Below are 27,029 nucleotides of genomic sequence, written 5' to 3' on the forward strand. Positions count from 1 at the left end.
TAATATGTTAACACATTTTCATTCGTTCTTGTTGAAGTTTAAAGCTGACATTTACATAAGCAGGTGTGAAAGGTTTACTAGGTATTTATCAAGTCTGAAACTACTACATTTGTATCTGAACTTGGTTAAATAATGTAAACTTCTATATCGTCTGTGGTAAAATATTGCGGTGCCTTTTGATTATTCAATCGAATATGTCTATAACAAACCCAAAGACTGTGATTTAAGGCATTTTAGGGGGTATTCCAACATGTTAATGCGCTCTGTAAGAAAGAAGAGAAGAGTTCAATCCTGGACAACACAGATTTTGTTCCTTCTGTTCGGAACAGAGTAATTTGGTAGAGACTTATAAGATAATGCAGAGTTTCTATTAAGCATGCTGGAGGTATGTCATTTACGAATTTATTGTGCATAGAAAGTTACAAAACTTTGTCGCTGACTCTTAAGTTCCCTAACCCGTTTTAATGTCAAGGACATTGCTATCAACATAGATTGGCAAGCCTGTCTTTTGGGCACTTCGAGTTGAACATTTATCTAGACCACGTGAATGAAAAATGATAGATAGAAAGAGTTAAAAAGAAGAGAGATTATACCACACTTCGTAATAATAGGTATGCATGAGTCCAACGAATGTCCAGGTTTTGTATTTAGACTTGATCTTAAGAGGGTATATTTAAACTTTTGAAACAGGCTGTTGCTCGTTTGCAGTACTGATAATATAATCTATATGTACTGTGCATATAAAATCTGGTCCCTGAAATATACCTTACAGAGCACTGGCTACACGTTGTTAGGTTAAATATATATTTAGTTAAATACGCCAAGCGGTCTGATTAGCATTTTCGAACTTTTCTTTGTCCTTTATATGAAAGGCTGGTGACGTAATTTATCGACCACTTCAGAAACTTAACTATAATCACAAAAGGCAAGCGAAAACTTACTTTAAAACGTGTGACAATGATCAATATATAAAATTGCTTGAGGTTCACCAAGGGTGTAAACTAATACAAGCAAAATAAATTCGTGCAATTTACGCAACAGTAACTTCCCAGTCTTTACAATACTTCCTCGTGCTTCTAGCAAACGCAAATGTATGTCTTTCTCGGATAAGAAAAAATAAAGTACTTAAAAATGTAGCTTGAGTAATTTTAGCAGTGGAAAGCATTAAACTCCATGAAAGAGATATTAAGATTCGTCTATGATTTAAACATAGCCTTCATCACAGCTTTCTCTACTGTAGTTTTAATCGATCTTTCAGGCAACAATGCTAAAAGTATGCGTTGGGGTGATTTTAGGGTGTATTAACTTATAAAGTCTTTGAAGTAAAATTTAGATAGACTTTTGACAAATGAACAATGTTTTAACGTTTAAATCTTATTAGTCATTATGTTCAGCATATACATCGTTTCGTCTGTCTGTCCGTCTCTCTGTCTGTCTGACTGTATGTATGTATGTATGAATGTATGCATGTTTGTATGCATATGCATATATCTGCATCTACTCTCCGCATGTCTGAATATGTTAGTTGGTAAGCATGTGTGTAAGAAACAAGTTGGAGGATTTATTGTTATTCTACAGTTTTCAGCGATAAAGAACCATCCCTTCGTATTGTTGAACAACTCTCAAGTGTAAAGGCCCGATCACAATAGCTAATGAAATAACAGTTCCGTCGAGTACGATTCTATTGTTTTACTTTGTTATTTATATCTATAATTTCTATACATTTTATTCATGACTGTAAATTGTAGTGATTCACTTTAGTTGAAATTTTTTGTACGTGCATAGGTTTTCATTTTAAGATATTAGGAACGTAAAATTGCATAGGATCTATAAATATATGCTTACGTACGTGTTTTCAGTTACTTTTAATAAAATTATTAGTAAATATGTTAACGATTAAGCTGTTTTGCCATCTAACAGGTCGGTCAATCGATTCTGATCACAACACAAAGACTTTCTCAGTCACATCCTTTACCTCAAACAATAAATATCAGTTTTCATAATTTATCAACTATTATTCAAATATATCTAACTGGCACAAATAAGCATTTGATGATAGCAGTATCTAGCAAAAGTAAAAATAAATATCACTATACATAAACAATTGTCCAGCAATAAAATGTAAAAAGAGCCAGAAGAAGAATAAAAATACACAAAAGAATAAAAAAAGACGAATAGTTGACAGATGAAATAAAAGGAAAATGACTTTTAGTACACAGTAAAAAATAGTGAAAGCTTCAGACGAGAGTAGCAAAAGGGGTCACTTTAGGGACAATGGGACTTAGCATTAAAAAACACCCTGGGTCACTTTAGGGACAATGGAAATTTAACATGGAGAAAAATCGTGGGTCACTTTAGGGACAATGGGAATTTAACATAGAGTTTGGGTCTGTCTAGGGACAAGGGCAATTAACATGGGGGAATAGAGTTTGGGTTTGTCTAGGGACAAGGGGAATTGAATATGGGATTTTTATTATTTTTTTTTAAAAAAGTTTTTTTAAATTTAAATTTAAATTTAAATTTAAAAAAGGGGTAGGCAATTGAAAGGCTATCTCTTTTCGAGAAATATGGCTGGCCCTGAAAAGGGCCTTTGGGTTTATGTTAATGTATCCATTAACATAAAGGGCACCGCATTGGTCTTCTTCTTGTCCTTAGGCTGCGTTTCACTGTAGGACCGTAAATCAGGACTCTTTTGAGGCATCCTTGTCTTTCTACGTAGATCCTACGTATCCACAGACTGGTGTTTGTCCTGTGGACAACGGTCCACTTGGATCGGACATACATGGGTATGTCCGTCCGGAACATCATGGAAGACACAAGCGTAGAAGATTGCACATCGGTCTACATCCTGAAGCGACGAGAACAGGTGAATCAATGCACTGAACTGCGCTTATTTATAGGTAGAGGTAGGATTGAAACGGATTGAGTTCATTCACCAATCCAAACACGCGTTACAAAATTCAGTCAGCCCGCATCCAATCCGAAGAGATTAGTCTGTGACGTCAGTTGGTCTATATAGATTCGCTAGCGCTTGTGTGCAGTCAATCTATGCGACAGTGATTCAACATGACGGAAATTCAGAAAACGATCCATTGGGGTGCACCAGCAGGGGAGACTGCCCAAGGGAACCCGGACTTACTTTCAGAAGAGGTACATTGGGATTTTGTGGATTTTCTTACCTCGCAAGAATTTGTTCCGGAACCTTCGTCTCATTCTTCATTACCGCAAGTGGAGAATTTTAGACAGAGACAGAAAGAAGAATAGGAGAAATTTATGCAACGACAAAAGGAAGCGGAACAAGCTTTTCTCCTACAGCAACAGCAACAGCAACAAGAAGAGGCAAGAAAAAAACAACAGCAAGAAGAAGCAGCAGCAAAGAAACAAGAGGGTGAAAATCAAACGGCTACGGTACTGTTGGACATTTTAGCGGAGTTAAGAAGTCTGAAACAAATGTATCAGACTTCTTTATCACGACCGAAGAGAATACGACCTTCCCGAGCTAACACGCCAACCCTGTGACTAAGCCTATCGTACCACCCTTAGTGATTTCAACCCAATCATCAGAAGTAGGCCTTGGCCGTGGCAAAGGCTTAAGGCAGTTAAAGTTGATTGGTTAAACTCACTCCTACACCATAAAGAAAAAAGGCCCTTTTCAGGGCCACCCACATTTCTCGAAAAGAAATACAATTTCAATTTGCCAATAACTCAAAAATAAACCCCACCCATTTTACCCTTATAGTACGTGTCTGTGTATGAGTGCGTGAGTGTAGCTTCTTATTTTAAAATCAAAACTCAAAGACACTTACCTTATATCATTCATGTATTCTTTTATCCATTTTTTACAATCCAATTCACAATTCACAACAGAACACTTCTTATTTCTCCTTGTTTAGTCTCTCTGTTTTTTGAATTTCTTCACCGTTTTTTCCTCATTTTCTTCCCTTCTTCTTTTCTTCTCCTGTTTCTTTGCCCCTTGTAAATAGAATTGTCTTCTTTCTTCCTCTTCCTCTAAATATTCCCTCTCTTCTTTCGAAGAATCCCTCTCTTCTTCCAAAGAATCCCTCTCTTCTTCTGAAGAATCCTTCTTTTCTTCTGACTCCTCTTGTTTCTTTTTTGGGCAATCTGGAGACCAATGTCCTTTTTCTTTACAATAATAACAGGTATCTTGACTTTTGTCTTTTTTAGCCCCTGTTTTTATTCTTTTTTGACGGTCTGGACACTCTGAAGACCAATGTCCTTTCTTCTGACAGATATAGCAAGTATCTTGACTTTTATCTCGAAAGGAAGGAGAGTAGTCCGTAGGCTGGTCTGAAGAGAATTTTCTAATGACCCCTCGCAAAGCTCTGACGAAACGTTCCATCTGGGTAGTCTCTTCCATCGTTGTGCTCGGTTTGAGAGTGAAATGAATAGTGAAAGGACAAGACACACACCCTTTTATATACGCTGGTTTGTCATGACTATAAATTAGTCTATGGTGTTTAAACTTGAGTCATTTGACGTTTTGCTCTCAAGATGAAACGATCCTATTCATTCGACGCTACACCTTGAAAGTGCACCCTCAAGAAATGCGCGGGTCTCTGTTGTTTCGAGGCCAGGATTTTAAGGACGGAATATACATTCATGTTTATCATCACGATGACCATTTCGATACCATTACCAGTATCACTGGATTCCTGGGATATGTTTATTATTGTGAGAAATGTGACTATGGTTATAACAATCGAGAGCAACACAAGCATTGTGGATGGAAATGCCCAGGATGTTTGGCCTCTCCACCCTGTCTGAGCGAAGAACCAGTGCCTTGTTCGACTTGTCTGCGCACGTTTGTCAGCCCTACCTGTTACCAACAACATTTGAAAACACAAGGTTCACAGAAGAAATGTGCTTGTCAACTCCTGAGATTGTGCCCTACCTGTGGACAAGGCATACGTACCAATAGTACCAAGGCACACGTATGTCGAGGAAAGAAAAAATGTCACATTTGTCACCACATCGTGGACTTGGAACACCAATGTTACGTGCAAAAATACCAACCCCCACCAGAGAAAGAGGACGGTCACAAGAAGAAAGGCAATTTCATCTTTTTCGATTTCGAATGCATGCAAGAGACCGGCATTCACATTCCTAATTTCTGCGTGGCTCATCGAGCGTGCGAGAAGTGCATTCAAGAACCTATCTTCAGTCATTGCCCTCACTGCAGCAAGATTCCTGGAGGGCGTGAAAAAATCTTTCGAGGACCGAACACGTTAGCCGATTTTGCCCAATGGGTCTTAGACCCCATCGACAAGACATGGAGCAAAGAGGACATTGAACGTTACGGAGATTGTCATCGTCATGCCACAGTGATGGCTCACAATTTCTCCGGATACGATGGACAGTTTCTTCTCAGATACTATACGGAACAAGGCACCGAGCGTCCTAAAGTGACTTTGAACGGAGCCAAAATCATTTTCATGCAAGTGGGACAAGTGCAGTTTAAAGATTCGATGAGTTACTTGGCCATGCCTTTGAGCCGAATGCCTAAAACGTTTGGAATGACAGAAATGGCTAAAGGGTACTTTCCACACTTTTTCAATACGGAAGCCAATCAACACGCCGTTCTACCCCATTTACCTGAGGCTCACTATTACGACCCCGATAACATGCGTACCGAACAACGAGAAGCTTTCTACGCTTGGTACCAGGCTCACGCCTCGGACCCTTTCGACTTTCAGGAAGAAATGCTAAAGTATTGTCGTTCCGACGTGGGCATTTTACGACGTTGCTGTGGAAAATTTCGAGAACTGTTCATGGAACACGGAGGGGTCGATCCTTTGAAAGAAGCTTGCACCATTGCCAAAGCGTGTTCCTTAGTGTATCGACAACGATTCATGCCTGAAAACACCGTGGCTGTCATCAGTCCTCAAACGACCCACTTTCTCAAACGTCAATACTCGGTCAAAGCCCTACGTTGGTTACATTACTTGTGCGACAAGGAAGACAAATGGATTCAGCATGCCCGCAACGGAGGAGGCGAAAAGACCATCGGAACGTATTCGGTCGATGGCTGGGACTTAGAAAACCCCAAGATCGTGTACGAGTTTAACGGTTGCTTATTTCATGGATGTCCCGTCTGTTACCCTGACCGTGACACTAAAAATCAGTTTTTACAACGAACCATGGAAGACTTGTACCAGGACACTTATCAGCGGCGCCTAAAGTTAGAACAGCAAGGATACCAAGTGGTGGAAATGTGGTAACACGAGTACGATCACCGTTTGAAAACCGATCCCGAGTTTAAACGCCTCGTGGAAAGTTACCAGTTCATGGACCCGTTGAACCCGAGGGATAGTTTGTACGGAGGAAGGACCAATGCCACCTGTTTGCTGTACCAAGCCGACGAAGAGAAAGGAGAAGAAATGAAATACTTGGACGTGTGTTCGCTGTATCCCTACGTGTGCAAATATTGTCGCTTTCCCGTAGGGCACCCGCAATTGCTGACGGAACACATCGACCTGAAAAACATTCGACAATACGAAGGCTTGGTCAAGTGTAAAGTTTTGCCTCCCACGAACCTATACCATCCCGTCTTACCTCACCATTGTCAAGGCAAACTGATGTTTCCCTTGTGCCGTACTTGTGCCGAAACGTGCAACCAGGACCAACCTTGCCATCACAGCCAGGAAGAACGTGCCTTGACGGGAACCTGGGTCAGCGTGGAATTGTTCAAAGCTCTGGACATGGGATACCAACTCTTAGAAGTGTACGAAATTTGCCACTTTCCCAAGACACAACAGTACCACAAGGGTGACCCTACTCAGAAAGGCATTTTCGCCGACTACGTGGATGCCTTTTTGAAACTGAAACAAGAAGCCAGCGGCTATCCTTCCTGGTGTCACACTCCCGAAGACCAAATACAATTCAAAGAGAAATACTACGAACAAGAAGGCATCTCTTTAGACCACATCGAAAAAAACGAAGGCAGGCGATCGTTTGCCAAAGTGATGTTAAATTGCTTGTGGGGTAAAATGGCACAACGACCGTGTTTACCCAAGACGGAATATTTGACAGAACCTTCCCGCTACTTCCAGATGATTCACGACAAAACCAAATACATGAAACACGTGGACGTCGTTCGAGAGGATTTGATCTTGGTCAATTACGAAGAAGATCTGGACTTTGTACAAGACGACCCTTTTGGAAATGTCATCATTGCGGCTTACGTGACAGCTCATGCTCGCTTAAAATTGTACGAAGCTTTAGAACTGTTAGAAGAACGCGTCCTGTACTTTGACACGGACAGTTGCATTTACATCCATCACCCGATTCAACATCACCCTGACATCGAAGGAGACCGTTTAGGAGCCTGGACAGACGAGCATCCCGACGACAAGATTCTAAGTTTCGTCAGTGGCCGCCCCAAAACTTACGGCTACGAATACCGGGACAAACAAGGAGAAGTGCACACGACGTGCAAAGTGAAAGGACTGACTCTGAATCATCGTACCAGTCGAGTGGTCAACTTTGGGGTATTGAAAGAAGCCTTGCAATCGGGAGAGGATGGAAACTTTAAAGTGACCACCTATCAACCGAACAAGATTGTACGTTTACCCACTCACCACATCGTCAGTCGACCCTTGGAAAAAGTCTATCAAATTGTATACCAGAAGCGAGTACGACTTCCCAATCACTTTACGTTGCCGTACGGTCACGTCGGTATTGGTCTGTATATGAAAAGGAACCCTAGGCAAGATCGATAGTTCATTCTTCATTGAAGTAACTTACCATGTCGTTGACGAAGAAGAAACCAGATTGGTTTGGCTTGGACCCAAGAGGTGGCCCAGTATGCACGAGAGTTATTCAAGGAAAAAAGTTACTTTTCAACCCGTGTTAGTGACGGTGCCAGAAGAACCCGTCACCCAGGACGGGACTGTCGTGGACAGGCCTGAAAGACCCTTTCGGGAGGACACTTGTGTGACCTTACCCCCTACTATAGAACTGGTTAGAACTTTACCCAAAACATGTTGTACAGACACTTGTGTTTATTCCACGTTCATGGTTATCATGTGCCTTTTATTCTTGTACTTAAGCCTTTGGATTTTATGTATTTTTGTCTTTCGTATTCATGTTTGAAAAAAAAACATTCAATAAACGTGTTCTGAAAAAAAGTATATAAACTCTTGTCTTGTTTGTTTTCGTGTCACAAGTGACATTTCTCACACTATGGCTACCTCTGCTGTCTCTGCTCCCTCTTCCTCTACTGTCAAAGTCATCGACGAACACTTAGATCGTGCCAGTTGGGAGGCTTTGTATCTTCGCCATCCCTTTAACATGCTCATTGCTGGACCCAGCGGTTCAGGCAAAACCGAATTCGTCAAACGTTTGATCGAACATAAACATCATTTGATCGATCGACCCCCTCAACGAATCGTGTGGTGTTACAAAGAGTGGCAATCGGCGTACAGCCTCTTGCGAGAAAGTCAAGGCGATTCCATCGTGTTTGTGGAAGGCATTCCTAAAGAAGACGACGGCATCGTCTCTGACTCCCGTCAAACCCATTTGGTCATTTTTGACGACATGTTAGGAGAAGACGAAGAAGAAATTAAACTGTGGTTCACGCGCAAAGGGCATCACCGTAATGCCAGTGTCGTTTACATCACCCAAAATTTGTTTCAACAAAGTAAAGCCCATCGCACCATCTGTCTCAATGCGCATTACGTGGTCTTGTTTAAAAGCCCTCGAGATAAATCGCAAGTGCAAGTCTTAGCCAAACAGTTAGGAACGCCTTGGCTGACTCAGGCGTACGACGATGCCACTCAAACTCCACACGCCTATTTACTCGTCGATTTGAAACCTACGACTCCCGAGGATTTGCGATTTCGTACCCACTTGTTTCACCACTGGTGCCAAGACGGAGGGCCTGTCCTGTACACGTCTCCGTCCTCGACTTCATTTCACTCCACATAAAAAAAATCTATAAAAACCTCAGACCCTTTTTCGTCTGTCTCACTCTCAGTGCGAACATGACGTCCCTTCAGTCGCATCTTCCCGTCAAATTGATTCGTGCCTTGTATGGCATCAGTCGAGAAAAAGATCCACAAACACGAGCTCGTGTCTTAGAAGCTAGTCTCAAAGAAGTCTTACGATGGTTCACGGTGACTGCACGTCAATTACTCCAAGGAATCATTCAGATTCCTCATCAAACCAAACGCTTTTTTGATCGAAACAAAGTCGCTTTGGTCCAACTGGCCGATCCCCGCATCGACACTCAAACCAAAAAACAAATCATTTTGAAACCTGGAGGGAGCGGTACTCTAGGAGGGGTCATCATTCGCTCACTTTTAAGATGGGATCCTAATGCCCCCAAAGTTATCCCCAAGACAAAAGTCCAACGAAGCCCCAAGAAGAAAAAGACCAGGTCCCCAAAGAGAAGAACTTCTCCAGTGGCAGGACCCTCCTCTCACCAGACACTACCACCCCGGAAAAAGAAAAGAAGCCCCCAGAAAAAGAAACAGAGAAAAAGTCCCCAGAAAAAGAAAAGTCCACAGAAGAAAACTAGTCGCAAGAGAGGCACTTCGGCCAGGACGCAACCTCACACTCGCAAACCACGACCTGCCACGGCGGTGACTGCGTCTCCGGCAGCCTCACGTTTGTCCACTTCTCCGTTAATGACACCCAGAACTGAAGAGTACTTGGAGACGTTGATCACACCAAGAACTTCTCCGTTGATGACCCCCAAAAGAACTTCCCCAGTGGCAGTGGCTGCTGCTCACAAAGTACCTTCTCCCAAAATCAAAGTTCAACAAAGATCGGGCATGTTACAAAGTTTACTGGATTTGTCCAAGCAAGAACTGGCTCGATTTAGTCCGTTACGTACCCCTGCACGACGTGTCATACCTGTCCTCAAACTAATACGACGTCAAGACAATCAGTGGCGACGCGTTCCAGTATAAAAAAGGCCTGTGACCAAGTCGGGGTATCAGTGTTTTTTGGTGCTCCTGAAGACTCAAAGATGTCACCCTCCAGAAAACGCCAAGGAAAGAAAAGGAAAGGACTGCCACCACGTTTAGCCAAACATGGGGACATGTTATCTGTCCTGTCCAAAGCTTCTCCACCCCTACGAAAAAAACTCATTCAAACGGCCTCCAAAGAGGTCATCGATACCGTGTGCGAATGTTGTTTGAACGTTTTGAAAGGCACGATCCCTTTGTCCAAACACCAGAAACAATGCTTAGGCAAACATCGTCACGTTCTTCGCCAAATGGTTCAGAAGAAAATTCCCATTCGTCAAAAAAAGAAGATGTTAGTGCAACGTGGAGGTATTTTACCTCTCTTGTTAGGCCCCATACTGAAAGGAGTCTTGGGAACCATGTTGGGAGGACTGGTGGGAGCAAGATAAAAAGGCCTCGGAAGTTCCAAGATCTCAGAATCGACCCCTGACAATCCCATGGAAGGACGAAAACTAGCTTTAGTGCCTTACAAACGATGGATGGAATACCATCGGTGGCAAGAACAACACACCCCGCATTTACCTCCCAATCCCAATTTGAGCGAGATGTCCCAGTTACAACACGAATTGTAGTCCTTGATGGATCGCCAAGATTTGTCCGAAACAGAAAAATCGCAAAAGTACGGTCAACTCTTGCAACGACTGCAACTCTTTCACCAGAAAGCTTTAGACGAAACAGCTCTACCCACTCTGAAAGATTTTAAGACCGTGATGAAAAGTCCAGCACCATCACCAGTACCAGTACCAGTGACCAAGACAGAAAAAGGAAAAGAAGAAGAAGAAGAAGAAGGGTTTCAAACTCCACCAGAAAAAGTACGCAAGTTAACAACACCACCTACCTCCAGAATTGGATGGATTAAAAAGATGATGGCCACCCCTTCTTCATCACAAGAGAAAAAGAAAGTGAAGACAGAAGTGAAGACAGAAGTGAAACAAGAACCGATATCCCCCGCTCAGACATCCTCCTCCTCTTCAACACCTATTGCCGGTCGCACACGCAAAGCATTGCAATCCAAGAAAATACCCCAAGAGAAAAAGAATAGCATCCTCCAAGAGTGGGTGCCTTATTAACACACCAACCAACACAAAAAAATGGAAAAAGTCTTAGCCAGCATTTACTACGATCCCTCCCATCCTGCAGGTTACGCAGGAGTTCAAAAATTGTATCGTGCTGCCAAAACGCGACTGAAAAGTCTCCGTTTACCTCAAGTGCAACGATGGTTACAAGAACAAGCTACCTACACTTTACACAAACCCATTCGACGCAAGTTTGCCAGAAGTCGCACCCGAGTGGAAGGCATCGATCATCAATGGCAAGCCGATTTAGCCGATGTCTCTCATTTGGCCAGCTACAATCGTGGCTACAAATATTTGTTTTGTGTCATCGACGTCTTTTCCAAATTTGCCTGGGTCGTGCCCTTGACTTCCAAATCGAGCAGCGAGTTAGTGCGAGCCCTGCAACGAGTGTTGAAACAAAGCGGTCGTCACCCTCTTCGATGGCAAACGGACAAAGGCACCAAATTTCTGAACCAAGCTTTCCAAAAAGAATTAAAGAAACGTCACATTCATTTTTTTACCACCGAGAATCCCGAAACCAAAGCCAGCATCGTGGAACGTTTTCAACGCACTTTGAAAGAACGCATGTGGAAATATTTTACGCATCACCACACTCTGAAGTACATCGACATCTTACCGCACCTGGTGCAAGCGTACAACCAATCTTACCATCGAAGCATCAGACGTGCCCCGCAGGACGTGACTCCCGAAAAAGAAGTGTTGGTGTTTGAGCGCTTGTTTGGTACGTCCCCGACGAGGGCTGTCCCCAAGAAAAGTGGAATGTTGGCCGTAGGAGATTGGGTGCGCATTGGCAAAACCAAACGCACTTTCGACAAAGGTTACTTACCTAACTGGACGACCGAATTGTTTCGCGTCACTGGACGAGTGCATGGTCGTCATCCTGCCGTCTATAAATTGGAAGACATGAACGGAGAAGTGCTCAAAGGAACGTTTTATTTGCCCGAGTTACAACGTGTCACCAAAAAAGATGACGACGTGTACGACATCGAAAGCATTCTCGAACGCAGAACCCGTAAAGTGGGCAAACAACGTGTCAAAGAAGTCAAAGTACGTTGGAAAGGATATCCACCCAGTTTTGATTCTTGGATCGACGCTTCGCAAGTCATCGACTATAAAAAGAAGTGACCATCATGCCCTTTCACACAGACGCAGCTACGTCGACCACTCCTCCTTCACCTAGTTCTTCTGTGCAAGATTTACAAAAACAACCCTTGTGGGTGTGGTGTGGAGAACGTGTGCCTAAAACGCAAATCGTCTTTTTCTGCCAAATCTTCGTGGTGTATTGTGTCATCGGGGCAGCCATCGCCAATTTGAGTTTGCAACAAGGAGACAAACAATTGTGGACCATTTTATTGAGCAGTTGCATCGGTTACCTGCTTCCTAATCCCTCCCTGAAATTCACCTCGAACGGGAACCCCGGGAACCTTGTGTCCAGTGCCAGTGCCAGTCACCACTTCAACCACAACCAGAACCCCATTTTAGACGGAGACACGCCTCTGACGTCCACTAACCCCTCGGACAGCCACAGAACTCTGGAATTATGAGTCACCAAAGCCAATTTTACTTAAGTTTACCCAGTGACAGTTCCATGGAGGTGTTTCCCAAGAACACGTTGTGCTGTTACACGGCCAAATTACCTCAGGCCATCCAGTTAGATCACGAAGCCCATTGGGAAGTGGCTTTAGTAGAAATCATTCACCCGACCCAAGTCCTCAATGTCCTTCCCAATCAAAATTTTTTTGATGTGGAAGTTCATGACGAGCAAATGCAACAGTGGATGGATAGCAATGTCAAATATGACAAGAAAACCCGTACACAAAAGTACACCACCTATCACTTGTTCATTCCCCCAGGCTATTATTTTAGTGGTCAACATTTGGTCAGCACCATAGCCTCCAGGTTTAATGTCGTGTTTCTGAAAGCTTTGGAGCATGTCAACAAAAGTGTCACCATGGAGTACCACAAAGCAGCTCGTCGCTTCTTGATGAAATTTGAACGAAGTAAAATCATGTCCATTTTATTTTGTCCTGAATTGTTTGACATGTTGGGCGGAGACATGGACATGAGAAAGGCCATGCTCAAGAAAAACGAATTACCCATCGTTTACGACAACGAGTCTTTTAGCAAGTTATTTCGTGCCCCGGTAGAACTGAACCAAGGACTGAATTTGATGTTCGTGTATTCCGATGTGGTGAAGTACAACGTGGTGGGACACACCTCCGTACCGTTACTGCGTGTCATTCCTTTCAAAGTGGATTCTGCCACGAACACTGACGAGGAAGGTGGAAACACTTACCACGTCCACCGCGAATTTGTCCATCCTCACTATTTGCCTGTCAGTAAGTCGTATTTGGACACGGTCAACATTGCTATAAAAGGAGATCTGGGACAAAATATTCCATTCACCAAAGGAAAAGTCACGGTGAAACTCCATTTTCGAAAACGGTTCTCTCACGATTCGTAAGTAAGTCATGTATCCAGTGTACCGTGGGGTTGCTCGACAGCGAGGACACGGCTTAGGAGATATGTTAAAATCGGCCTTTCGTTCGGTGGCCCCGGTGTTGAAACCGATGGTGACACGCGGATTGCACGCCTTGAAAGATGCGGCACTGACGCAAGGCAAAGAATTTCTCCAAAATGTCATCATCGACAAACAAAACCCTAAAGAAGCCTTCATGAGGGCAGGCAAAAATGTCTTGCTGCAAACGGGCAAAGACATTTTAGGCCAACGAGAGACACCTATAAATGCCCTGCACGCTACCGAGTCAGGCATTCAGCAAGGACAAGGCAGAAAGAGACGACGAAGAAAACACCCTTTCACCAGACTTCAAGCGAGAAAGGCCAAGAAAAGAAGAACCGTTCGAGACTTAGACGTTTTCGATTATTGAGAAAAGAGACCAAAAAAAATGATGCACCGAGAATCTTGCGCTTGTTCCAAGACGGAACTCGACCTGTTTGCCATGCCCCCCACGATGATGACGATGCAAGAATCCCAGTGGGTGGAATTTCACCCCGTCTCCTCACTGACCGATTCCGCTCCCATCGAGTTTGAAATCAAAGGACAGCCCGAAGATTACATCGATCTGAATAGCAGTTACTTGTACCTGAAAGTCAAAATTCTAGATAAGACTGGAGGTGCTATAGACGATGAAGCAGTAGCTCCCGTCAACAATTTCATGCATTCCTTGTTCAGTGGAGTGGACTTGTACTTGAATAACAAACTGGTCAGTAGCAGCATGGATACTTACCCTTATCGTGCCTACCTGGAAAATCTCTTGACGTACGGAATAGATGCCAAGAACACTCATCTCAATGCCTTTGTGGTATGGGAAGCTGACGAACCTACCAAGTTTGAAATATTGGAAACTGATGAAAAGAAAGACAACAATGATGGATTTCTAGAACGAAGAAAGATAATCACGGGAGCCGACACAAGTTTAGAACTGATGGATCGTTTGCATTTGGACATGTGGTTGCAAGAAAAGTATTTGCTGAACGGGGTGGATGTCCGCCTGAGACTGAATCGTAGCAGTACCGCTTTCCATTTATTGGCTGATAGTGACGGTTACAAAACCAAAATCCAAGAAGCCAGACTCTACGTACGCCGTGTGGAAGTGTTACCTAAAGTGGGAAACGACATCAGTCAGACGTTGAGCAGAACGACCGCCAAGTATCCCATACGACGCGTGGAAGTGAAAACCTTCACCATTCCCAAGGGACAGCGATCCATGATCGAAGATCATCTGTTCCAAGGACAGTTACCCAAACGTTTGATCGTTGGTATCGTCGAGAATACAGCCTTCAACGGAGCTGCCGAAAAAAATCCTTTCTACTTTCAACACTTTGGCGTGTCCAAAATCGAAGTCAGTCGCGATGGCAAAACCTTGTGTACCCGACCTTTCGAACCTGACTTTACCAAGAAGAATTACTTGAGATCGTACTTGTCCCTGTACGAAGCCACCGGACAGTTAGGAACCAATACCAGTCACGGTATTACGTACGAGGATTATGCAGGAGGCTACGCTTTGTGGGCTTTCGATTTCACTCCAGACCAAGGCAGCGACGAGGGACATTTCCACCCTATAAAATCCGGCCAGATTCGTGTGGAAATTCAGTTTAAAGACCGAGACCCTGATGAAACGGTGAACGTCATCCTGTATGCAGAATTCGATAATACCATAGAAATCAACAGTTTGAGAGAAGTCATCCTAGATTACTAGAAACCATGGAAGACTGTTATCCCTCTTTACCTAGTGGAGAAACTTTTAGTGTTGGATTATTGTTAAAAAATGTTAGAGTTGTTGTTGTTGAGTGTTAAGTGATTTTTGAATAAAAAATGTTGTGTTTTGAAAAAATTGTTTGATGTTATATTGTTGGATTATTGTTAAAAATGTTAGAGTTGTTGTTTAGTGTTAAGTGATTTTTGAATAAAAAATGTTGTGTTTTGAAAAAAATGCCTTTGTCTTTTGTTTAGCTATAAGAATGTTGGATTGATGCTCTTTCATTTCTTACTATCCCTCTCATGACACTCACTAAACGTTGCGACTCAAAAACCGTGTGGGGGATGTTTTCCTTCACGTCCGCGCTTTGACTTTAAGAACCGGGGTTGTTTCCAGTCTAACCATCCATTGTCGACTCATCCTCCTACGAAGATATGCTCCAAACTAGCTAAGCTCAACGAAGCCTACGTGAATTTGCATAGGGTCAGACACAGTCTGATACCGAAGCCAGAAGAAATAGAGAATGTGAGAATGTTAAAAATCACTGAAGACCTGATAGAAGAGCTCTTCAGAGAAGAAATGAACACGGAAAAAGAAGAATGGACAGAGAAGTACAGACTTCAGAGACAGCAGCAACAGCAGCAACAACAACAACAGCAGCAGCAACCTGAAGCTGACAGAGGCTTTGTCGATTGTCGTATCGACACCAAAGAGTTCTTCTTCTCTTTTCGAAGAAGCAGACCTATCGCCAGAAAGTCTATCCTCAGAGGACATCGCATTCTTAGAAACTAAAAAAGAATGCCATAGCAAACAAAAAACAGCCCTTTTCAGGGCTACCCAATACTCTAGAAAAGAAATAACCATCCATTTGCCAATGTGTGTAGGTAGAGTAGTGTGAAAATAAACACTAACTCTTTTTTAAAAATGTGAGGGTATGTGATTGTGTGTTTGTGTTTGTAAGTGCTCAAGTAAGTTGGTATGGATAGTAGATTAAAATGATGTCATTTTTGGTGTTTGAGGTGGATATTTGGGGTTAGATTGGATTGCTTTGCGTATGTGGATAGTCTATTGAAGTGATTTATAAAAAAATTTAAAATAGTGATGGGTAGCATAAAAAAGTGAGTGAGTGTTTCTTTTAGGTCCGAGCGTTGTTGTTTTTGGTCATGATGTAGGTAAGATCAATTTTATGTTTTTAGGGGGATGTTTTCCTTCACGTCCGCGCTTTCACTATAAATTGAAACTCGCTGGGCAGTCCAACTACCCTTGTTGATTGATCAACACCAAAAATGAACACGAGACTGGAGAAACTGTTGGAACTTCATGTGCATCTGGAATATGCCAGGCGCATATTAAATGAACTGGCCGCGGAAGCCATTGTGGAGGAGGGAAGGATAAGAGAGGAGGAGGAAAGTAGAAACAAAGAAGAGGAGGAGAGAAGATATAAAGAAGAAGAGGAAAGAAGATACAAAGAGGAGAGAAGATACAAAGAAGAGGAGGAGGAAAAGGAGAGAAGAAGAAAAAATTTCAGAATCCCAGAAACCGAAAATTGGGATTCTGAAGCCACATATCCTGCCTCTGCTCTCTCCCCCAAAAAGATAAAAAGTAACTGGGGGACAAGATGTGTATGTGGCGCCAGGCCTGGAAGGTGCCACCATTAACCAGGTGTCCATGAAGTTCCCAAAAAAAACAGCCCTTTTCAGGGCTACCCAATACTCTAGAAAAGAAATAACGATCGATTTGCCAATGTGTGTAGGTAGAGTAGTGTGATTATAAACACTAACTCTTTTTGAAAAAATGTGAGGGTATGTGTTTGTGTGATGGTGTTTGTAAGAGCTCAGGTATGGTTGTGTGAATAGTAGATTATGGGTTTCTTTATTGTTTATTTTGTGTGTTTGTGTTTGTGTTTGTAACTGCTCACCTAAGTTTGTGTAAATAGTAGATTATTTATTGTTTCTTAGCGTATGTGGAGAGTATAGTTTTGGTTTTATTATATGAAATGAGAAAGTAGGGGATGTTTTCCTTCACGTCCGCGCGTTGTTGTTTCTTTGGTCATGATCTAGGTAAGATCAATTTTATGTTTTAGGGGGATGTTTTCCTTCACGTCCACGCTTTCACTATAAGAACCCACAGTATTCGTCGTTCAAACCATTCTACAAAGAAGATGGCTTCTAACCAAATGGAAAAAATGCAAACATTGCAAGACGTTTTAGACAACTTAGGAATGATGGAGCAGATGTTAATAAGACTCGTTGAAGACCATTATTCCTATAGTCCCCATCGTGTAAAGATGGAAATTAATAACTTGAAAAAGGTAAAGGACAAGATTAGTGGTGTAATGAAAGAGATAAAGGAGGAGAAGGAGGATGAAGAGGAAAGGATAAGAATAAGCAAATGGAACGAAAAAATTGAAAAAGAAGAAGAAAATGAGAAGAGGAAGAAAGAAGAGGAGGAAGACAAGAAGCAAGAAGAGGAGGAGAAAAAAAAGAAAGAAAAGAAGAGAAAGAGTGTAGGAGAGAAAATAGGAAGTTGGTGGAGGAAAAGAAGAAATTAGAAGCAGAAGAAGAAGAAGAAGAAGAAGAAGAAAACCCAAAGGCCCTTTTCAGGGCCAGCCATATTTCTCGAAAAGAGATAGCCTTTCAATTGCCTACCCCTTTTTTAAATTTAAATTTAAATTTAAATTTAAAAAAACTTTTTAAAAAAAAATTTAAAAAATCCTATATTCAATTCCCCTTGTCCCTAGACAAACCCGGACTCTATTCCCCCATGTTAATTTCCCTTGTCCCTAGACAGACCCAAACTCTATGTTAAATTCCCATTGTCCCTAAAGTGACCCACGATTTTTCTCCATGTTAAATTTCCATTGTCCCTAAAGTGACCCAGGGTGTTTTTTAATGCTAAGTCCCATTGTCCCTAAAGTGACCCCATTTACTACTGACGAGTTTTCTAACTATAAAATCGAGTTTGTTGAAGGATAAATTTTATGTCAGTATTTAGTGCCACCATTTTTAAGATAAAAGGCAGCGACAGGCAGAAACGATCTAATATGTTAACACATTTTCATTCGTTCTTGTTGAAGTTTAAAGCTGACATTTACATAAGCAGGTGTGAAAGGTTTACTAGGTATTTATCAAGCTTGAAATTACTACATTTGTATCTGAACTTGGTTAAATAATGTAAACTTCTATATCGTCTGTGGTAAAATATTGCGGTGCCGTTAGAATATTCAATCGAATATGTCTATAACAAACCCAAAGACTGTGATTTAAGGCATTTTAGGGGGTATTCCAACATGGTAAACACAATGACTTTCTCAGTCACATCCTTTACCTCAAACAATAAATATCAGTAACACCAACATTAAATTCACACAGTCAGTACGAAACCTAGGTGTCATACTGGACAGTACTCTCACGTTGCACCAACATGTCATGAACATATGCAAGGCTGCATATATTGAGCTGAGACACATCAGCTCCATTTGCAAATATCTTTCAGCTGATGCCACTAAAACACTTGTATGTTCATTAATACTTTCAAGACTGGACTACTGTAACTCAGTTCTGTCTGGTCCATTTCAATATCTACTTCCGAAACTTCAAAAAGTTCAAAACAGCTGCTCGGATCATATTTAGAGTACCACGATCAGAGCACACCTCCCCGCTGCTCTGTACCCTACACTGGCTATCTATTCAATCCAGAATCAAATACAAAATTTGTTCTCTGTGCTACGTTTCACTGACGGACTCCAGAGCAACATACCTATCCGACCTCACCCATGTTTACACACCAGCAAGATACTTACGCTCCTCTTCTGACAATCGTATACTCATCATTCCCACTACGAAAACGAAGTCATATGGACAACGTTTTTTTGCATAACAGGGCAACGTGGAATGAATTGCCCACTGAACTTAGACACAATAACACAGTGATCCCATTCAAGAGTGCTCTTAAAACTCACTTATTTCGACTGCAAGAACAAACTTAAAGGCCCAATAATGTTCCCTACCTTAAATATGTTCAGCATGGTTTTTACGTTTTCTAATTTCCTGGTGTTTGTTTTTTGTAATAATATCATTTTATATGTTTTTTATGTTACAGTTGTTGTCTAATGTTATAAAGTGCTTATATCTTCTAAAGATTAGGCGCTATATAAAGTCCTTATTATTAGTATTATTATTATTATTATTATTATTATTATTATAACTATAAGAATTAAGTTGTGTCCCATAGGATGGTTACATCATGTGAATTATTTGTACTGTGTTGGAAATTTGCAATTTGCCACGTAACAAGGAGGGGCAAATGTGTGTTTTACCATTTATGCCTGTATATAGTACCTGTCGTTGGACAATTTCTTCATTCTTATTTCATGCGTTCTAACATCAAGTTTTCAGACATATTTTAAGATTGTATTTAGATATTATTTGAGAGGAAACAACTGTTTCGGTTATTCAGTGGAAACAGAAAATGATCATTGGACTATAATATTGCCCTGGAACCATTGTGAATTATTCAACGGAGTTCTGGACAACGCCATTTTGACATGTCAGGGCTGTTGGCGCACTAGTATATTCGTGGACCTGAAATTTATACGGAATATTTGACTCTTTTTGTACTTTAATAGAAGTTTTTCAGGATTATTATGGATTCAGTTCATAATACTGTGAAATTCTGTTAAACGTTATTTTTCAACTTTGATAATTAAATTGTTTGTTAGGTTTTACAAAAGCTGTTAGTTTTACTTCTTTCTATTACTTAGTTTATGACCATAGAGTCATAATAACTTATATTCAGAAAATATTTCTGCTTCATTTATTGAAACTTTTTTAGGGAGAGAAAAACCCTCAAAAACATGTTTCGACAGTCAATTATAGTTATATGTATGATGATCTTAAGATCTCACACGGTATTTGACCAAAAAAATCCATATTTCTAGTATGATATTTATACAGAAAATATTTATAAATAAAACAAATATATAAATTAAATAATCTATCTATTTATGTCACACTAGTGTTTAATGCTTAATTAAGTTGCTATGTAATATTAGATTTTCTTATAAATTGTGCATGCAATAAAAAACATAAAATTACTGTACTCGCGAAAATTTCGACTTTTTCGAATTTGTTTTCCTCATAAACATTTCTTAATCTAGAGTTTGTATCACGGTATATTATCCTGATATTTTCGAACATTATCATCACTTTTATCTTATTTTCTTTCTTCATCATCTTCTTCGTTTTTGTGAAAAAAAGGAACAAATTTGTGCATGAATAGAACACAGGGACTATCTGCAGAGTAGTTAATAAATAAGGAATCTTAAATTTTCTAAAAGATTTATCTCCCTGCAACGGTAATAATGAATCTTACATGTGGCTGTATTTAAAGAAAGGTGTGCTATGATAATGACATACTGCCAAATGCGTGGGTAGGACACAACCGCATATTTTAGGTAAGTCGTCTGTTTCCATAGACACCTTCACAGTTTAGATCTTATTTGCATATGCACCTGAATGCATATGCACCTGAATGAATTCAAATCTGATAGGGACCGCCTGATTTACCAAACTTACGTATAGAAAAAAATGTTCAGAATTCTTACATGACAAGTCAACTTTCACCTGCGTTGGCATGTGTAAACTGGTGTCAGTTTGGTCTGATTTATTCCAGTATATCATATAAATCACATAATAGTAGATGTTGTAAACTTATGTTGCCTTATTCCGTCTGATATTGGTATTTGAAAAAAACATTAACTCTACGTCATTTTTACGTCTGGCAGGTTTTTCTTCTAAGGATGTCAAGAGCTTACTGTCCGGCCTGTATGCCTTTGTGGAATGGTCATAACAATGGCAAATGTCCTTCAATCACTTTACGTTGCATGTCCCCTTGTCATGTACAGCATACAAAAGAGGTCATTTATGAATACACAATACTAAGATGCATGTCTGAGGAGGTTCAGAATATTGCATATATCGGCGTGGAACTGTCCAGTAAACCACCATAGGATCAACATGTAAACACAATTGTGGGCAAGGCAAATAAAACCCTCGGCTTTAACACACAGAGAATAGTAGACAGATATGGTTGGTATATAGGCTATCAGCCGGGATAATTGATATATATATATATATATATATATATATATATATATATATATATATATATATATATATATATATATATATATATATATATATATATATATATATATATATATATATATATATATATATATATATATATATATATATATATATATATATATATATATATATATATATATATATATATATATATATATATATATATATATATATATATATATATATATATATATATATATATATATATATATATATATATATATATATATATATATATATATATATATATATATATATATATATATATATATATATATATATACACATAGATGTAACTACCACTACTGGAATTCAAATGAAATATCTCAAGGAAAATATTTTACTTCCATACAGAACCATGCACTATCAAATTAATATTGCAGTGCTAAACTCCATCACAAAACTGAGAAAACTCCTCAAATGCACCACAGAGGGATTGTTCGTGTAGCAGTTGATCCTGTTTCAAAACTGGTTCAAACCGGTTTATTCCATGTAGATTTTATGGTTTAGCAATGCATTGGACAGGTTTTGACAGGTTTGAACCGGTTCAAACCGGTTCGATCTGGACCAACCGATCTCATCCGGTTCAAAACCGGTTAAAACTGGTTTATTTAAATTGCATTTTATGGTTTGAGGCTGTATTGGACAGGTAATGATCGGTTTTAACCGGTTCAAACAGGTTCAATCCGGAACAAACGAGTTCCATCCGGTCCAAACAAGTTCAAACCAGCTTATCCTGGTTCAAAACCGATTAAAACAGTTTTATTCCAAGTTGATTTTATTATATAAAGCTGTATTCGACAGGTTATTACCGGTTTGCACCGGATCAAACCGGATCTATCGGGATCAAACCGGTTCCATCCGGTTCAAACCTGTTCAAACCAGTTTTTCCAGGTTAAGAACATTTTCAAACCGATTCCAAGTATATTGTATGTTTAAAGCTATATTGGACATGTTTTGACCAGTTTCATCCGATTCGAACCTTGTCAATCCGAATAAAACTGTTTCCATCTGTTTCAACCAGTTTGTCCTGTTATAAAACCGGTTTAACCCTGTTTATTCCAAGTAGATTTTATAGCTTAATGCTATATTGGAAATGTTTTGACCGATTCAAACCAGTTCAAACCGGTTCAGTCCGGATCAGACCCGTTCCATCTGCTTCCAGGATCAAATTAGGTTCAAACCGATTTTTCCAAGTAGATTGTATGGTTTCACCCTGTATTTGACAGGTCTTGACCGGTTTCAACCAAATCAAACAGGTTCAATCCAGACCAACCGGTTTCATACGGTTTCAACCAGTTCAAACCAGTTCATCCTGATTCAAAACCGATTCAAACCGGTTTACTCAAGGAGATTTTATGGCTCAAGGCTATATTTGACAGGTTTTGACCGGTTTTAGCTGGTTCAGACCAGTTTAATCCGGATCATACTGATTACATCCTGTTCAAACCAGTTTTTACCGGGTCAAACCAGATACAAACCGGTTTATTGCAAGTAGATTTTATGGTTTAAGTCTCTATTGGATAGGTTCTGACCGATTTTAAAAGGTTCAAATCGGTTCAATCCGGATCAAACCGGTACCATCCGTTTAAACTGGTTCATCCTAGTTTATCATGTTCAAAACAGGTCAAACCTAATTAGTCAAAGTAGACTTTTTGGTTTAAAGCTGTATTATACAGGATTCTACTGATTGTACAGGTTTTAGACCGTTTAAATCCGGATCAAACCGGTTCCATCCAGTTTAAGCCGGTCAAAACCTGTTTATCCTGTTAAAAACCGGTTAAAACCCGTTTACTCCAAGTAGATATTTTTGGTTTAAAGCTGTATTGGACAGGTTTTGACCGGTTTTAATCGGTTCAAACCGATTCAATCCGGATCCAGCCGGTTCCTTCCGTTTCAAACCGGTTCGAATCGGTTTATCCTGGTTCAAAAGCGGTTCAAACCAGTCTGTTCAATGTAGATTTAATGGTATAAGGAAGTATTGGACAGGTTTTGAGAGGTTTTAACCGGGTCAAACGGTTCAATCCGGAAAAAACGGTTCCATCCGGTTCAATTTGGTCGAAACCAGCTTATCATGGTCCATAACTGTTCAAACCGGTTTATTCCAGGTAGATTTTAAGGTTAAAGGCTGTATTGGGCAGGTTTGGATCGGTTCAATACCGGTTCCATCCAGTTCAATCCGTTCAAACCACTTAATCCTGGTTCAAAACCGGTTCAAACAGTTTTATTCCAAATTTATTTTGTGGTTTAAGGCTGTATTGAACAGGTTGCTTACGGTTTAACCCGGTTCAAACCGGTTCCAAAGGATCGAGCCGGTTCAATCTGTAACAATCATGTTCAAAGCACATTATCCAGGTTCAAACCGGTTTATTCTGAACCAATTTTAAGCTCTAAGGATGAATTGTACAGGTTTTGACCGGTTTTAACAGGTTCAAACCAAATCATTCCGATCCAACCCGTATCTACCCGGATCAAACAGGTTTGAACCAGTTTGTCCTGGTTCAAAACCTATTTAAACCGATTTATTCCAAGTAGATGTTATGGTTTAAGGCTATATTGGACAGGTTTTGACCAATTTCAACCGGTTGAAACCGGTTTAATGCTGTTCATATCGGTTTCATCCGATTCAAACTGGTTCAAACCATTTATCCTGGTTCAAAACCGCTTCGAACTGGTTTATTCCAAGTAGATTTTATATTTGAAGCCTCAATAGGACAGGTTTTGACATCTTTCAACGAAATCGAACCGCTTCAATCCAGACCAACCGGATTTATCCGGTTCCAACAAGTTCAAGCCAGTTATCCTGGTTCAAAACAGGTTAAACTGGTTTATTCAACGTCGATTTTATGGTCTAAGGCTGTATTTGACAGGTTTTGACCGGTTTCAACTGGTTCAAACAAGTTCAGTCCGGACCAAACATGCTCCATCCGGTCCAAACCTGTTCAAATCATTTCTCCTGGTTGAAACCCGTTTCAAACCGGTCTATTCTAAATAGGTTTTATGGTATAAGGCAGCATTGGACAGGTTTTAATCAGTTCTAACGGATTCAAACCGGTTTAGTCCGGAGGAAACCGGTTCTATCATGTTCAATCCGATTCAAGCCAGTTTATCCTGTTCAAAGCCGGTTCAAACCGGTGTAATCCAATTAGATTGTATGGTTTAAGTCTGTATAGGACCGATATTTTACCGATTTTAAAGGTTCAAACCACTTCAATTGGGATCAAACCCGTTTCATCCGGCTGAAACCCGTAACTACTTTATCCTGTTCAAAACCGGTTCAAACCGGTTTACTCCAAGAAGATTTTTTGTTTAAAGCTGCTTTGGACAGGTTTTGACCGGTTTCAACCAGTTTAAACCGACTCAATCAGGAACCTACCGGTTCCATCCGGTTTAAACAGGTCAAAAACAGTTTATCCAGGTTCAAAACCGGTTCTAACCGTTTTATTCCATGTAGATTTTATGGTTTAAGTTGTTTTTGACAGGTTTTGACCGGTTTAAACCGGTTCATAATGGTTCGATCCGGATCAAACAGGATTTATCAGGTTCAAACCGGTTCAAACCAGTTTATCCTAGTTCAGAACCGCTTGGAACTGGTTTGAACCGGTTTGAACTGGATAAATCCTGTTTGACCGGATTCATGCTGTTCAAACCGGTTAAATCCGGTTCAAACGGGTTCAACCCAGTTTATCCTGGATCAAAACCGCTTTAAAACAGTTTCTTCCACCCGGTAAAAAACAGTTCAAATCATTTCTCCTGGTTGAAACCCGTTTCAAACCAGTCTATTCTAAATAGATTTTATGGTATAAGGCAGTATTGGACAAGTTTTAATCAGTTCTAACCGGTTCAAGCCGGTTTATTCCGGATGAAACCGGTTCTATCATGTTCAATCCGGTTTGAACCAGTATATCATGGTTCAAACCGGTTTATTCCAAGCAGATTTTATGGTTTAAGTCTGTATTGGACAGATTTTACCGAATTTAAAGAGTTCAAACCGGTTCAATTCTGATCAAACCGGTTCCATCCGGTTCAATCCCGTTAAAACTAATTTATCATGTTTAAAACCGGCTGAAACCGGTTTACTCCAAGACTATTTTGTTGTTTAAAGCTGCTTTGGACAGATTTTGACAGGTTTTAACCGGTTCAAACCGACTCAATCCGGAAGATACCGGTTCCAACCGGCTCAAACAGGTTCGAAACAGATTATCCTGGTTCATAACCGGTTCAAACCGTTTCATTCCATGTAGATTTTATGGTTTAAGTTGTTTCGGACAGATTTTGACCGATTTAAACCGGTTTGAACTGGTTCAATCCAGATCAAGCAGGATTTATCAGGTTCAAACTGGCTCAAACCAGTTTATCCTGGTTGAAAACCGGTTCAAATCGGTTTATTCCATGTAGATTTTATGTTTTAAATCTGTACTGGATTTGACTGGTTTTGTCCGGTTCAATCCCTGTCAATCCGGATCGAACCGGTTCCATCCGGTTCAAACTGGTTCAATCCAGATTATCCGGGTTCAAAACCGGTTCAACCCGGTTTATCCCAAGTAGATTTTATGGTCTCAGGCTGTATTGGACAGGTTTTGACCTTCAACCTGTTTAAAAGATTTCAATCCCACTCGAACCGATTCCATCCGGTTCACAGCATTTCAAGTCAGTTAATCCTTGTTCAAAACCCAATAAAACTGGTTAATTCCATGTATATTTTATGGTTTAAGGCTGTACTGTTCAGATTTTGACCGATTTAAATCGGTTCTAGCTGGTTCAATCCGGAGCAAACCGGTTCCATCCGGTTCAAACCTTTTCAAAATAGTTTCATTCCATGTTTGGTTTAACCCTGTATCGGACAGGTTGTGACTGGTTTTGACAGGTTCATACATGTTCCGGCCAGACCAACCGGTTTCCTCCGCTTCCACCCGGCTCAAACCAATTTATCCAGCATCAAAACCGGTTCAAACTGGTTTACTCAAAGTAGATAATATGGTTTAAGGTAAAATTTGACAGGTTTCGACCGGCTTTAACGGGTTTAAAACGGTTCAATCAGGATCAAACCGGTTCCATCCGTTTCCGACCGGTTCAAACCAGTTTGTCCTGGTTCAAAACCAGTTTACACTGGTTTATTCCATGAACATGTTATGGTTGTGTCTGTATTGCACAGGTTATAACCGATTTTGAAAGGTTGATACCGATTCAATCCGGATCAAACCGGTTCTATCCGGTTCACACAGGTTCAGACTAGTTTATCCATTCAAACCATGTTCAAACCTGTTTAATCTAAGTGGATACTTTGATTTCAAGCTCTATTGGACAGGTTTTGACCGATGTTAACCGGTTCAAACCGGATCAATCCGGATCAAACCGGTTCCATCCGGTTCAAACCGGCTCAGACCAGTTCATTCTGGTTCAAAACCTGTTCAAACTGGTTTATTCCAGGTAGAATTTATGGTTTTAACCTGTATTGGACACGTTTTTACCCATTTTAGCCGGTCCAAACAAGCTCAATCCGGATCAAACCAGTTCCATCCTGTTACAACCGGTTCAAACTAGTCTATCCTGTTCAAAACATGATCAAACCTCATTACTCTAAGTGGATGTTTT

Source organism: Sinohyriopsis cumingii, chromosome 11 (assembly GCF_028554795.1).
Source record: "Sinohyriopsis cumingii isolate HCF-2022 chromosome 11, ASM2855479v2, whole genome shotgun sequence".
In the NCBI taxonomy this organism is placed as follows: Eukaryota; Metazoa; Mollusca; class Bivalvia; order Unionida; family Unionidae; genus Sinohyriopsis; species Sinohyriopsis cumingii.